At 45.7% G+C, this 9,031-nt stretch overlaps 1 long non-coding RNA gene across 1 annotated transcript; it reads right to left on the bottom strand.

Annotated features, from left to right (window-relative positions):
- Window positions 1-2,277: 2,277 nt before the first annotated feature.
- Window positions 2,278-7,468, bottom strand: LOC310693732. The gene is made up of 3 exons (XR_014519370.1): window positions 6,705-7,468; window positions 6,322-6,404; window positions 2,278-3,183 (listed from the first exon to the last, which is right to left on the bottom strand). It is a non-coding gene; the product is annotated as an uncharacterized lncRNA (long non-coding RNA).
- Between the last annotated feature and the right edge of the window lie 1,563 nt (window positions 7,469-9,031).

A 9,031-nucleotide genomic window follows, 5' to 3' on the forward strand; every position in this document is an offset into this window, starting at 1 on the left:
GAATTCATTCATTATTTTTTTTCAAAATATAGTCCGGCCCCCCACATGGTCTGAGGGATGGTGGACTGGCCCACGGCTGAAAAAGGTTGCTGACCCCTGGTCTAGAGGCTTCTGCCCTGATAAGTTTTATGTTCCTAGCAAAGCCTCTGTTGCTTCTGAATGGTTAGATGAATGGTTAGATGAGTGTCATTCTCCTGTCTGTCTGTCTGTCTCCTAGGATTTGCATTCAGGTCCAATTTGGGGACCACTTTACCTTCTGTTGGAAAATGTCCTTTGCATCCTGCAACATTTGGCTGAGTAACTTGCAAGCCCAGGCGGAAGACACCCTCGCCTCCAGGCATTCATTGGCCACCTGGCTTACTGAAGGGTTGTGGACCCGAGGCCTGAGCAGCCAAGCGTTCCTGTCTGCCCTTTTGGAAAGTCCTGTCTCTTGCTCTGGGATGGCCAACTTTTCTATCAAATCCCATGCAAATCCCATGCTAGGGGATCTCAAAAACAAAACTGCTGATATCATAATGTTGTTATGCAACTATATGGTGTGACAGCACATAGAATACTAGGCACATGTGATTTGATTGGATTGTTAAAATGGAAAGCTTAATAAAAATTATCATTAAAAAAAAAAAGAATACTATGCACAGCTCTGGCTACCTAATTTCCAAAAGGATATTGCAGAGTTAGAAAAAGTTCCGGAAAGGGCAAACAAAAATGATCGAAGGGATGGAGCAACTCCCCTAAGGGAAAATGTTGCAGAGTTTGGGAATTTTGTAGCTTAGAGAAAAGATGAGCTAAGAGGTGGTGTGATAGAACTTTATAAAATCATGCACGGTGCAGATGGGGTTGTTGCAGATGGGGAGAGCTCCATAACACTAGAACCCATGGATATCCAATAAAACTGAATGTTGGAAGATTCAAGACAGATAAAAGAAAGGACTTCTTCATATGCCACAGAGCTAAAGTATGGAACTTGCTCCAAAGGAGGCAGTGATGGCTACCAACTTGGACAAATTCATGGAGGAGAAGGCTATCAATGGTATTGCTTCCGTATACCACTTGGTGGAAACCACAGGAGGGTAGAGGGCTCTGGTGCTCCTGTGATGCTTAGCCTTATGGGTTTCCCATAAACATCTGGTTGGCCCCTGTGAGAACAGGATGCTGGACTAGATGGGCCATCTGTCTGATCCAGCAGGCTCTGCTTATGTCCTTCAGGCAGGGACTGCCATGCCTTTGATATCTACATGACAAAGGAACACAGGAAGCTTGCCTTACACTGAGCCAACAAAAACAAGGGAGAAGGTCCCCAGGCATATGAGAAACAATAGACAAGACCACAGGAGCCTCCCAAAGCAATGAGAACATATTTTGAAAAATAAAGTGAAGAATTTAAGGCCACATATAAAATGTTTGTGTGTCTGTGTGCATATGGACGCCACAGTTTGTGTGACAGTTTCTCCAAACATCTCAAACGTCTGTACATAGGAGGGCAACCAAGATGATCAAGGGTCTGGAAACCGAGCCTTATGAGGAATGGTTGACTTGGGCATGTTTCGCCTGGAGAAGAGAAGCCTGAGAGGTGAAAGGAGAGCCATCTTCCAACATCTGAAGGGCTGTCACATGGAAGATGGAGCGAGCTTGTTTTCTTCTGCTCCAGAGGGCAGGACCCAAACCAAGGGATTCAATTTGTGGGATGTGAAACACAAGAGCAGTCAAGTACAACATTCCTAGAGTGAACATGTTTACACATGGGGAGGAATGTTTGTCCAGCCAGCAGGTAAACTTCCTGTTTCCTTCTGGGCTGGGACAGACTTCCTCTGCATGTGACTAGAGGTGGTGTGGCCGCACCTGTGCAGGTAACAACAAAAGCACAGGGCAGCCATCTCTCTCTCTTTTTTGACCACATGCATTGAAGAAGCAACATCTGCTTAGCCAAGAGAGGACAAAGGGACTGTTTTCTTATGAGATAGTTTCTAGGTATATGTTACTTTTCTAAGCTAAGTCTGCCTTCTGGGATCCTATTGTGAACAGAATGATGTGTGAGTAAACCTTTTTATACTTTTATAGAAGACTGTGTCGTGTCTTATCTTTTATGAGGGAATAAGGGGAAAATACCAGAACAGTTATTATAGAGGCTTTAGCGAGCCTGAGCAAACACATCCGCTGCAAGTTTAAAAGGGGGAATGTTACTCTGCTAAATTGTGAACTTGTTAACACAAGTTGGAAAGGCTATTTTCAGACAATATATTCTCTCCTGCATCCCTGAACATTCCCACACAATTAACAAGAAAGGAGATTATGACTAGACACTAGGAAGACCTCTCTTACAGTAAGGGTTGTTTGACAGTGGAATGGACGCCCTCAGAAGGTTGTGGACTCTCCTTCACTGGAGGTTTTTAATCAGAGGTTGGATGGCTATCTGTCAGGGAATCTTTAGCTGTGATTCCTGCATTGCAGGGAGTTGGACTGGACCACCCTTGTGGTCCCTCCCAAGTCTACAATTCTATGTATACAATTCTATTCTATATGAAATGTTAGATGAGATATCCTGGACCACATCCTGTTTCACGCTCCATCAGAAATAAAACTGGATAGTTCCTTTCAGTTGGCTGCCACAGATCTCACTGAGACTTCTTGCTTGGCTTTTCCAAACTGTATTACAAATCACTTTTTATACCTGTGATGCTGAACCAGACCACTGGTACACTTGTTCCGACAGGCAGTGGCTTGCCACAGTTTCAAGTATAATTATTCTCCCAGTGCTACCTGGAGATGTTGCTGGGAATTGAACCTGCGACCTTCTGCCTGCATAGCAGGTGCTCTGTGACTGAGCCAGAGTCCTTCCCTGTGGACAAATGGCAGCAGGCCAAGCTTTCCCAATCATGCAAAGCCCTTGCTTCACTTCCTGAACTTCTACTTGTCTTGCAGCAATTAAATGGAGAGGGTGAAAAATTAGCTGCCCCAGCCATTTCCGGCCCTCAACTTGAAATTGTGCCTCAGGGAAAGCGTTTGCGGATGCAGTCCTCCTCCTTGGGACATGTGGAAAGCAGTTTCCACTGTGTGTGCCTCTGGGGTAAAACCAAAAATGAAACTGAGAGTGTGTTCAGCTTGGACCTGGAAGGCCAGCTCTGCCAAGAAGTCTGCCTGTGCGCTTGGTTAGGTTGCCAATCTCGGACCTTCTTTTACCACCTGTAAAATGGGAACAGGCAAAGAGTAAAGTGGCTAGGCCTTCACTTCCCTATAAACATATAACCTTAGCCCCTGATAAGTGGCATCATTGTCTTAAGCTCCCTTGGGGGGCGGGGAGTCAATCAAGTGGGGAAAGCACTGCCAGTGGCATAGCAAGGTCAGGTGGTACCCGGTGGGTCAGGTGGTACCCCCCCCAATTGAAATTATTAAAAGAAGGAAAAATAAGATACTCACTGCTGTTGCACCCTCAGGTTCTGCTGATAGGCTTCCCATTGCGGTATCTGCTTGTCCACTATGAGAACAGGGTCTGAACTATGTGGGCCACTGGCCTGATCCAGCAGCCAACCTCTTAGGTTCTTCCACATCCTTCCCCAACCTTGTGGCCTCCCAATGTTATGTACAATTCTGGGCTGATGGGAGTTGTAGTTCTGAACACCTGGAGGGTGCCAGGTTGACCAAGGCTGTTCTTATGTAATGCACATTCATCGGTCCATTAATTATATGTAACCCCTTCCATCTGATATCAGGCAGGCCGCCTCCCTACTGAGCTTCCGACGCCTACCAAATAATTAATGTTTGATTCTGTGGGTTAAACCACAGAGCCTAGGACTTGCCGATCAGAAGGTCGGTGGTTTGAATCCCCGTGACGGGGTGAGCTCCCGTTGCTCGGGTCCCTGCTCCTGCTAACCTAGCAGTTCGAAAGCACATCAAAGTGCAAGTAGATAAATAGGTACTGCTCCAGCGGGAAGGTAAACGGCGTTTCCGTGCGCTGCTCTAGTTCGCCAGAAGTGGCTTAGTCATGCTGGCCACATGACCCGGAAGCTGTATGCTGGCCCCCTCGGCCAGTAAAGCGAGATGAGCGCCGCAACCCCAGAGTCGGTTACGACTGGACCTAATGGTCAGGGGTCCCTTTACCTTTACAGTTTTAATTGATTCTTTTTTCTTTCTTTTTTTGGATTGTATCATGTAAGCCGCTTAGAGACTATTGTAGGTAAGCACTATATAAATTGCATAGATAAATAAACGAGCAAACAACAAAATGCAAAAAAAAAAAATCTAACATAAAACGAGTTAAAACGGAAAAGAGAAAAACTGTGCAGCTAGGATTAAACTTGCAGAATCTCTTTTCACTTCTTTACTGCAGAAAAGATTCTTATGCTGTCTGCACATGCATTTTTTTCTGCCCCTCTCCCTCTCCTGCCCTCTAATGAAACAGGTTTTTCAAACAAGATAAAAACCTACAAGATCTGTTAGTGGTAGCTGATGTCCATTGACAGGACAGAAGGCAAGGAGCCCAACAGTAGGTGGCGCCAGAGTCAATGGCAGGTCACCCCAACTAATTCTGGTTTTGCCCCCATCCTTGAGTTCTACAAGGGCAATGTCCAGAACTGTTGCTCCTAAACTCTTTCACCAGAAATAATAACCTGCAACTCAAACCTCAAATAAATTCTCTTCTGCTAGCAGGCAGGCTTATAATGACGGGATCCTGGAAAAACTTAGATGGGGCTTCTCTGACAAATTGGTGCAACAAAAATATGGCAAAATTGCATTTGTGGGAAAACTGAATACAGTGGTACCTCGGGTTACAGATGCTTCAGATTACAAACGCTTCAGGTTACAGACTCCGCTAACCCAGAAATAGTGCTTCAGGTTAAGAACTTTGCTTCAGGATGAGAACAGAAATTGTGTGGCGGCAGTGGGAGGCTCCATTAGCTAAAGTGGTGCTTCAGGTTAAGAACAGTTTCAGGTTAAGAACGGACCTCCAGAACGAATTAAGTTCTTAACCTGAGGTACCACTGTAATAAAATAAAATTGGCACAAGGGTTAAAGCACAAATACTCTTTGTAAGTGATCTGAACAGTTTTATTTAGTACATGGCTAAAAAAGAAAACAGAGGACTCCCCTCACATTATAAAACTTTTGGGTTCACGTACATTGTTTATCACCTTCCTTAGTAGTCTGGGATAAGAACATTAGTTTATTCGGATGTTATTTTACACTTCTTGTCTAAACGCTGGCTTGTATGATGTTATATGTTGAAAGAGTTTAATTATAATAATAAGTAAGAAGGCAGGCAGGTGGGGTTTTGGCTGAGCTTGGTGGGGCAAGGCTCCATTTGCTTTAATGGACACAGAGCCATTGTGGTGCAGTGGTTAGAGTAGGACCTGGGAGAGACCCGGGCTCAAATGCCCCACTTGGCCATAGAATCAGAGAATTGATTCCCTGCAATGTGGGTACCTGTTCTCCCACAAGGGGCTCAAACCCATGACCTTGAGATCAGGAGTCTGATGCTCTGTTGACTGAGCTATCCCAGCCACGAAGCTCACTGGAAGACTTTGGGCCAGTCTCTGCTTCTCTCAGCCTAACCTACCTAACAGGGTTGTTGCTGTGTGGGGATTAAATGGGGAGGGGGACAAACACATGGACCACCTTGAGCTCCTTAGAGAAAGAGGTTGGGATAGAAATTAAATAAATCAGCAAATCAGCACTGCATTACCCAACGGCCAAAGAGGGATGTGTGTGTGCAACTCTCTGAATAAATCAACCAGTTGCCCACTCGCCCTAGAAACTGGGAACCCTGCAGAAAGCAAGTGGGAGCACGCCTTCTCTTGCTCACACTAGAGGAGAAATAGACCCTTCCCTCCCTGGGCTGCGCCTGCCTCTCCCACCAAAATAACTTAAGACTTCCTAGCGGATGCTGAGGGCCCCTTTCCTGTCATTGTGGCTTAATGCGCTCTGCTTGCCAGGAGCCTTTGAACCAGCTTGGTGTTATCGACAAATGAGCTCGGGGTTGCTGGACAGGATTCCCGGAATACCAGGATTCTGGCAGGGAAGGAACTCGACTTTTTTTTGCCTCCTTGTATCATGCCTGTCTGGGTGGAAACAAAACTGACAGCCAAAGGGAGGAAGAAAATGGCAAAAAAAAAACAATGCAAGACATTCCCATGCTGAAGCCTTTCCAACGAGCCTTTGGGAATGCGATTCGAAGGCCAGCTTTTAAATCCCAGGTGATAAATGTTGAGGCAATCTCGTATTATAGTTTGCTAAGTTCAATGCTTGCATAACTTGGGGCAGCCTCCCTCAGTCGTCAGATGATTTGGGCTACAACTCCCAGTACAAACCGGCCAATATTCTTACCTCTGGACCCGGGGCAGCATGCGGGGGCATCATCCTGGGGGCGGAAGTGAAAGGGAGAAGGAGTGATGGCTCAGTCAAGTCTCCTGCCAATGTTAAAGTAAAAGATTCAGCCCAGTTTATTTGGGTACTCGTTTTCCTGCTGATTTTGCCCCAGTGTCAGTTTCTGTTGCTGCTGGTGTTTGTGTGTGTAGGTTTTAATTTCCTCTCGTCCCCCTTCACCATTTAACTTTTTAAAAATGAAATACCGGGGAGAAAAATGGAGCTGTGAGGCAATGGAGAGCTGCTGTTGCTCGTTCATCTTGCTCCTCTACTCATCAGGAAGCAATAAAACTGCAAGCAAGAAGCACTTCACTAGAGGCACAGAGCCCTCAATAGCACTTCACCTCCCTCTTTGCACTGAGAGACCGTCAATGTGGTATAGTGGTTAGAATGATGGACTAGGGACTTGGGAGGCAAGGGATCAAATCTCGAACCGGGCCATGAAACTCACTGTGTGACCTTGGGCCAGTCACTGCCTCTCGGCTTCACCAACCTCACAGGGCTGTTATTGTGAGCACAGGGACTGGGTTGCCCATAAGATTGAAGGGGCCTGGCGCGCACTTGTGACATCACACATGTGGCGAGTGATGTCACACGCATCTCCCAACACTGCGCAGGCCAGGGCAGCCTTCTGCTCAGCCAGAGCTTTCCGAACACTTCGCGCTGGTGACACACTTTTTAGACATGCTTAATTTTGTGACGCAGTAATTCGGTTTCGCATCTTTTTGCAACACAGTGGTTCAGTTTTACTATCAAACCAGAGGTTAAACTAACCCCTTTCTAGCCCCAGGAGGAGCGTGGGGAGTTTTCTCATGACACCTACACACTGCAGCCGACACACTAACGTGTCGCAACACAGCATGGAAAGCTCTACTCTAATGGACTACGCAGAATTAGATAAAATGACAGGAAGGATTCGAAACCTGCGGGACCAGAGATTCACAAAAGATTGGAAGAAATATACGAACTATTTGAAGAGCAACTGTAATCAACAAATTACGCTAGTAGGACTACAAGAAGTTTTGTAAGGAGAAATGTATGAAACATTGCAAAGTAGAGAAAGAATAGAGATATCAGTTATGAGTTAAATGTAATTGTGGAAGTAAGAAATGTATATTTGGTGAATAGATTGGAAAATTTTCAGATGTGATCGATGGAAGTTAAAAAAAATGGTATAAGATATGAAGTATGTTTAATTACTGTTGAAAATGATATGTTGAAAAACTAATAAAAATTTATATATATAAAAAGGAAAGCTCTACACTAGGCCTTACTAGTCCCTGCATCAGGAGATGTTGTGACCTTGTGCCAGGCATGCCAGTCCTCACTGTGTCTCCCAGCACTTCAGGGGCCAGTGCAGCCTTCTGCTAACTGCAGGTAGGCCTGGCGGAGCCTGGCAGGCCATGGAATATTGAGGTTGCCTGCCCCCCTTTGAAAATTGGGGGGGGGCTTGACCCCCCCAGCCCCCTAGATGGTGCCTCTGGTTTTGAGGATAAAATAAGGGGGGAGAAGTATGTACACCCTATCAAGCTCCTTGGAGGAAAGGTAGGATATAAATTTAACAAAATAACAACAAATTAAAAAGCCACCATAACTCCAGTCTGAAATAGCCAGAGAACATAGAATTACAAGAGGCCAGCAATGACAGATCATCAAGGTGCCCTGTCAAAAAAGTTGGTGCATAGACAGTGACGATTCCAAAGGGTGTAGAAGCAGTGAGGCTAAAACCAGAACGGCAAACAGGTATGTGGAGAGGGCTGTTGGTGACTCCTAGTCATGATGCCTCCACAATCAGAGTCAGCAATGCTTCTGAATTACTGTTGCTGGAAACCACAGGAAGGGAGAGGTCTCTTGTGCTCAAATCCTGCTTTGGGGTTTCCCATTGGGGTATCTGGTTGGCCACTGTGGGAACAGGGTGCTGGACTAGTTAGACCATTGGCCTGATCTACGAAGCTCTGCTTATGTTCTTCTAAGTTACAATTGGCAGCAAAGAGGGTTTAGAGATGTGCAGTAAAATAGTGAGATTCAAATCTGCTCTGCCTTTGCAGACCAGTGCCTCTTTCTTCCTCTTTCTCCCTGCTCCCAACAGCCACCATCAGAAGTCCAACAGGGCTACACTTTGCACTTTTGAACTTCGGCTCTCCATCTAGATCCTTGTTGCTCAGCAGTGCTTCTGCACAGGATGAAGTGATGGAGGATGCTAGCAATTAGGACGTAATGATCAATGATCTTGGAGACAGCCTGTCTGGCTTGGCTTGGGAGCATCAGGGCCTCTTTTCCTGGGGAAGCAGAGCTCTGAGCTGTGGCTTCTCTGCAAGGAAGAACGCTGTCAACGGAGGTCTCCTTTGCTTTGCATCAGCCTGGGTTGCTGGGTCTTGGAAGGACAAAGGTGAAAGGATGCCGTTTGGTCCTACCTTCTGCAACATGTCAACTGCATCCAGTCTTCTTTTCTTCCCTGGGCACCTCATTGCAAGCATTCATTGCTCTCTTGGCTGGGAAGCTTTATCTAAGGACTCAACTATACAGCTGCAAATAAAACGTTTTAAGTGTGTTGTAAAGGGCATTACACAAATGTGACACTAGATGGCGATGGTGAGCTGTGGCAAATTCAATATATTTTTCAAAACGTTTTTTTAAAAAAGCATTTTCACAACTTTTTTATATGTGTCTA

The sequence above is a fragment of the Podarcis liolepis genome, assembly GCF_965112155.1.
Source record: "Podarcis liolepis genome assembly, chromosome: 14".
Classification (NCBI taxonomy): Eukaryota; Metazoa; Chordata; class Lepidosauria; order Squamata; family Lacertidae; genus Podarcis; species Podarcis liolepis.